Below are 6786 nucleotides of genomic sequence, written 5' to 3'. Positions count from 1 at the left end.
GCAGTGAAAAATAAGGTGAAGACCGTGGTCGCCAGCCCTGGGTTCAAATCTCAGCTTTTACATTTACTAGCTTTGTTGGCAAGGGGAGAATTGCTTAACCTTCTGTGCCTCTGCTTCCTCATCCATTAAACAGAAATAATGAGAGTACGCACCTTTCAGAGTTGTGTGGTAGTCCCAGCCAACAGAAAGCACAAAACACACTGTTTATTATCACATCTTGGAAAAATCCACTAGCGAGAAGAGAGAGGAATATCACCACTACATACCCTTTTAGTAACCAGTAAAACCTCTTCTATCATAGAGAACATTTTCTGAGTAAATACTAGATGCTGGACACAATGCCAGGTGTCATAACTCCATGAGACAGTAACTGTTACTATTTCCACTTTACAGATAGGAAAACTGAGGCATTGAAAGGTTAAGTAAGTTAAGCTGGGAGCCAGAATTTAAATCTTTTTGTTTACCCCACCCTGACTCATTGATTCAACTAATATTTGATGAGCATCTACTAAGTGTTGGGCACTGTTCTAGGTGCTGAGGGTACAGCAATGATCAAAAAAGGCTAAAACCATGCCTTCATGGAGCTTACATTCTAGTAGGGGGAGAGAGAGAATCAACAAAATAAATAAATATAATAAACAGATGATGGGTAGGAGACAATTAAGTAGGGAAGGTGGATAGAAAGAGTGGTGGTAGGTAGGGGAACTGCAATTCTAAAATGCATGGCCAGAGAAGTATCATTGAGCAGGACGCATTTGAGAAATGAGAGGAAAGAGATGAAAGAGTAAAACTCTTAGCCAGGCGGTGGGGGTGGGAGCCATTCCAGACAGAGGATATAGGAAGTGCAAAGGCCCTGAGGCAGGAGTTTGCCTGGCTTACCCAGGGAATAGCAAGAAGCCAGTGCAGCTTCAGTGGAATAAGCAAGGCAGAGAAGTAGGAGTTGGGGTCAGAGAGATATGGGGTGGGGAAAGAAGACCATGTAGGTCTTCATCAGCCTTGTAAGGTAAGGACCTGGCTTTTACTTAGACAGAAAGCTGTTGGTGGGATTTGAGCAGGCGGGACATGATCTGACTTATGTTTTAACAAGTTACTCTGGTGGCTGCATGGAGAGTGGAGTGAAGGAGATGTCACTTGGAGGTCCCTTAAGAACAGCCAAAGTTATTGGCAAGAACAAAGAAGCAACAATGTCTTCCTCAATTCTAGCAGGTGTGATCACAATGGACTTTTTTTTTTTTTTTCAGAGCAAAGTGCTTGGGAAGCCTCTTTCCACTCTATCTAAGATGTTTGTTGAATACATAGGTCATAGGGAACCCTCATCAACTATACTGTACTGGGACCCTTTCTAAAACTGTCAGGATGCACCCACAGCAGCTGGCTGGAAATTGCTACATTCTCACTCATCACTCCTCAGTGTTTCCCTCACTTTGGGAGGTGAAGCTGAGTACAGAACTGGTTGTCCAGTCTTAGTACAAGGTAGGCCTGCTGTGATCAGAACATTTAGAACACGGCCAAGTGGTAGGGCAAAGTCCAAAGAGAGCTAGGCTTAAGCTCAGCCAGATATTCCACAAAATGCGTATTGACACCTACTCTGAGCAAGTCAAGGAGAGACTCTAAAATGAATCAGGGGCTTCCCTGGTGGCGCAGTGGTTGAGAATCTGCCTGCTAATGCAGGGGACACGGGTTCGAGCCCTGGTCTGGGAAGATCCCACATGCCACGGAGCAGCTGGGCCCGTGAGCCACAACTACTGAGCCTGCGCGTCTGGAGCCTGTGCCCCGCAACGGGAGGGGCTGCGATAGTGAAAGGCCTGCGCACCGCGATGAAGAGCGGTCCCCGCACCGCGATGAAGAGTGGCCCCCACTTGCCGTAACCAGAGAAAGCCCTCGCACGAACCGAAGACCCAACACAGCCAAAAATAAATAAATAAATAAATAAAGTAGCTATAAAATTAATTAAAAAAAAAAATACAAAATCCTCTCCTTTAAAAAAAAATAAAAATAAAAAAAAATAAAATGAATCAAATTCAGCCCTCACCTAAGGGGGCATACTGTTCAGTATGTGAAAGGATACGACTTGAACACAAGTCACTAGACAGCAATAAGTATACACTACACATGACACACTATATAGTATATTTACTTGAATAGAGTTATATAGTTACTGGAATACTTGAATACAAGTAACTACACTGCAAAATAGAAAGTGACAAATGTCCCATAAGGAGGGAAACAGTCTATCCAGCCCAGAGGATCCAGGGGTGGTATATGACTTGGCCTTAAAGAGGAAGCTGGAGCTAGAGACACAGAGATGGTCAGAAGCCATGCCGGGCAGAGGGAGCAGAGGAAGAGACTAGAAAATGGAGGACTCAGGATGGGAACAAAGGTTGGGAGAGTTTCAGGAGACCCACAACATATTTATAATGAAGATTCTGGGCCCACTCCTAGCATTTCTGAGTTGATGGGTGGAGAAATCTGTATTTTTAGCAAGAACCCTCAAGTAATTCTAAAGCAGTTATTTCCCACTCAACTCCACCTCCGCCTCCACTTTGAGAAACACCAGTAGACATGAGTTAAAACCACCCCATGGGGCTTCCCTGGTGGCGCAGTGGTTGAGAATCTGCCTGCTAATGCAGGGGACACGGGTTCGAGCCCTGGTCTGGGAATATCCCACATGCCACGGAGCAGCTGGGCCCGTGAGCCACAACTACTGAGCCTGCGCGTCTGGAGCCTGTGCCCCGCAACGGGAGGGGCCGCGATAGTGAAAGGCCCGCGCACCGCGATGAAGAGCGGTCCCCGCACCGCGATGAAGAGTGGCCCCCACTTGCCGTAACCGGAGAAAGCCCTCGCACGAACCGAAGACCCAACACAGCCAAAAATAAATAAATAAATAAATAAAGTAGCTATAAAAATAAAAATAAAAAAAAAAAAAAACCACCCCATGTAGTTTTCCTTATTATTCTCTCTCATATAATCCTGTTTATTTCCTCTACAGCACTAACTATTATAGATACTATTTATATATCCGTTTACTTACTATTGTTTCACTCCACAGGATATGAGCTCTGTTAAGTCACCAACACACAACAGATACTAAACACTGGCAGAATGTTGAATGGTAGAGCTGGAACTAAATCCTGGAGGCCTTGAAAACCCCACTAGGTGTGTAAACCTTATTCTAAAGGCAAGTCACTTAACCTCTCTGTGCCTCAGTTCCTTCTTCTGTAGAATATGGATAATAAGAATACCTTCTCTATGGGCTTGTTCTATGGATTAAGATAAACATGCAAACACATGTAAATTTCCTAGATCTATTCCTGGTTCACAGCAAGCCCTCAATAAATTATTATTATTATTAGCCAGTGGGAAGCTATGGACGTTTCCAAACCTAATAGTAACCTAATGGTCTGTTTAGGAAGATTCACCTGGTAGGAGCATGTAAAGATGGATGAAAGGAGGTGACTCTAATTAGGAAGATGAAGCAGAAGGCTACTGTGGATTTGGGTTAGAATTATGAGGGCTTGTACTAAGGCAGATGTCTCAGGAAGAGAGAGAGGGCTATCTGGGAGAAGATTAATAGTAGCAGAATCAACAAATTTGGGGTAAAACATAGGCTGTAGAATGAAAAGAAAAAGCAGAATTAAAAAACAGCTAGGGCTTCCCTGGTGGCGCAGTGGTTGAGAATCCGCCTGCCAATGCGGGGGACACGGGTTCGAGCCCTGGTCTGGGAAGATCCCACATGCCCCGGAGCAACTAGGCCCGTGAGCCACAATTGCTGAGCCTGCGCGTCTGGAGCCTGTGCTCCGCAACAAGCGAGGCCGCAATAGTGAGAGGTCCACGCACCGCGATGAAGAGTGGCCCCCGCTTGCCACAACTAGAGAGGGCCCTCGCGCAGAAGCGAGGACCCAACACAGCCATAAATAAATAAAAATTAAAAAAAAAAAAAAAACAGCTAAAGTTTTGAGCCTGGAGAGCTAAGACACAGTCGACCAAAATGGAGAGCCCTGGAGAAGGCGTGGTTCTGGGAGAGACTCCAAGTTCTTTTGGGGACCTGCCGAGTGGAAGGATAAGCGACAAGAAGGCGGAATTGGAGCTCAGGAAAGAGGCTGCGCTGGGAGAACTGACTGCAGAACAATCTGTAGAGAGGCGTGTTTACCTGTGACCCTGCTGTGGTTCCCAAGGCAGAGGTGGGTGTGGAGGAGAGGGAGCAAGGGCAGAATCTCACAGAATCTGTCCACTGAGTGCGGGTGCAGGGCACGGAAGAGGAGCCACAGGAGGGGCCGACGGGGAGGCAGGGAGAGAACAGAGAGCAGAGTTTTGAGAAGTGGGGTTAACACTGGGGCTAAATGCCCCTGAGCGGATAAGGAGGAGGAGGGTTAAGGAAAGGTCTAGAATTTTGTCTTCAAAAAGGTGTTGTGAGGAGGCTCCAGGTGACAGTATGGCCAGGACTTGAACCACCCCATCTGGGAGCTAAAAGTAATTGTTCCTAAATGGCATCCAGGTGGCATGGTCAGCCCTGTCCACAGAACTGCATCTTGGGGGGGCAGCTGGGCCCAGCACACGGTCACTCTGCCTGGAGAATGGCTCTGAGCTGCAGGGACCCTGTGTTCACAGGGTGACAGGGAAAGATAATGGGTATGAGCCAAACATTTTTTTTTAAAGGATTACAGAAAAATCAGACAAAAGTCATAGTTCCATGGGCTCATGATAAAGCCATTGTCACTCAGGCCTCTAACATTTGCAAAATAGCTCCTGTAGATGAAAAAGTCTCAATCAGCTGCCTAAAAATACATTTCCATGTAAAGATGGATGAAAGGAGGTGACTTTAATTTGTGGAAGTGACTGTACTTTACAAAAATTATGAGTGAAAAAGAAAAGCATTAATAAACAGAACATGTTCTGTAAAATCCTTGCTTTTACTTAGAGAAATAATGCCATTTTTCTATGGTGAAATCTTTTGCTCCGGGGCAAAAAGTCACTGCTATGGACTAAATGTTTGTGTCCCCCCCCCCAAATTCAAATGCTGAAGCCCTAATCCCCAATGTGACGGTATTTGGAGGTGGGGCCTTTGAGAGGTGATTAGGTCATGGAGCCTTCAGGAATAAGCTTAGTGCCCTTATAAGAAGAGACAAAGAGAGATGATCACTCTCTCCCTGCCACGTGAAGACACAGCAAGAAGGTGTCAGTCTGCAAACCAAGAAGCGGGCTCTCAACAGAACCCAACAATGCTGGTACCCTGATTTTGGACTTCCCAGACTCCAGAAACTGTGAGAAATAAATTTCTGTTTTTAAGCCACCTAGTCTATGGTGTTCTGTTATAGCAGCCTGAACAGACCAAGGTAGTCACCAAGCTATATCAGAGACCAAAACAGAAAACTATCTGATTTCATCATCAAGGGCTATATGTGGATGGGAAGGAAATCTTACAAATTTACAAGATTTCTTATCCTAACAAGTTCTAAATTACTTCACAAATATAATTATAATTAATAAGCACTTTTTATGAACAATCAATAAGTCTGGTTAGCTCTATTCTAAAAATACATTCCTGAATCCAGATACCTGTCACCACCACCACCAGGGCCACCACAAGCCCCCAAGGAGCCTTTTGGGCATATTAGAAAAAGGACCCCTCACCACCTCTGCCAGGCCCCTCCATCACGGCACTACCTGCAGCCCTGCCACCTCCTCCAGGGGTCCAAGCCACCCAGGTCCCCCACCTGGACCACAGTCACGGCCTCCCTTCCTGTCTCCGGCTTCTGTTCTTGCTCCCCGTCCCCAACAGTCTTTTCCCCACTTAGCTACGAGCAAAATCTGTTTTTAAAGTTACACCAAATGCTACTGCGTTTAGAACAGGATCCCACCTCCCGCCACGGCCCACAAGGCCCTTCGTCGCCTAGGGCGTTTTCCCTCTTTGACCTCGAACTCTCATCACTGGCGCGTCGTCACCACCACCTCACTGTCCCGCTGTCCCCTCGGCAAGCGGAGCTCACCCCGCCAGAGGTGGTAGCTGACGGGAAGCACCCCCTACTCCACTCCCGCAGGGCAACGCGGCGACCTCCTTCCCATCACTCACAGCTATGCTCGCACGCCTCGTCCTCAGAGGAAGCTTCTGGAACCACCCGGTTTATTGCGGATCCCAAGGGGTGAGAGGGAGTGTGCCGGATGGGCTGGGGTCCAGGGAAGAGTCACGCTCAGAGGGACGGAGGTCGGGGTTGCAATGGGTGCAAGCAGGAAGATCGCCGCTGCCTTTTGTGGGGACCCCTAAGCAGCCCCGGGGGGACCTCGTACAGAGCCCCGAGCAGCAGAAAAGAAAGTGAAAAATTGGTTCGTGTGCTTTTCAACCGTTGAGTCTTACCTGAGACCTCGGGTTGGGCAGAAGGTGACCCCGTTGGGCGACGGCGCGGGGAACGGCCCAAGGGGATCCCCGGCGACGAGCGAGGCAAGGAGGCCGGAAGAAGCCAGATCCTAACCGGAAGTTCTCCCCTCTCCCGCGCCAGGCGGGGCTGCTGCTGCGCAGTGGCCGCTGAGCAGCGGACCCAGGTGAATTCCAGAGCAGGAGAAACAAGGCCTTTCTCCTCTTGGGTGGTGGAAAGTGCACTCAACCGGAAACCAGGAGACCTGGTCTGGAGAGGCAAGCTCGTATTTTTGGAATCCTGCCAAATGTCTTAAGTCTCTTCACCTCTTTGTGCCTCAGTTTCCTCTTCTGAAAAATGAGATGGTTGAACTAATCACTGTTTTCCGAAGTCTGCCCCAGGCACCGCTCACTGAACTTGCTCAAACCCAGAGCTG

General features: G+C 47.8%; 1 protein-coding gene across 1 annotated transcript in view; it reads right to left on the bottom strand.

The window, feature by feature from the left end:
• Positions 1 to 6418, bottom strand: part of LOC130708709 (myosin-IIIb-like) — a 56184-nt gene extending 49766 nt beyond the window's left edge. The window contains exon 1 of the mRNA XM_057551394.1: positions 6353 to 6418. The gene's annotated coding sequence lies outside the window, so the exon portion shown is untranslated. The remainder of the gene's footprint in view (positions 1 to 6352) is intronic.
• Positions 6419 to 6786: the final 368 nt, after the last annotated feature.

Source organism: Balaenoptera acutorostrata, chromosome 8 (assembly GCF_949987535.1).
Source record: "Balaenoptera acutorostrata chromosome 8, mBalAcu1.1, whole genome shotgun sequence".
Classification (NCBI taxonomy): Eukaryota; Metazoa; Chordata; class Mammalia; order Artiodactyla; family Balaenopteridae; genus Balaenoptera; species Balaenoptera acutorostrata.
Note: the sequence above shows the minus strand (reverse complement) of the source record. Positions and strands in the feature narration are given on the sequence as shown.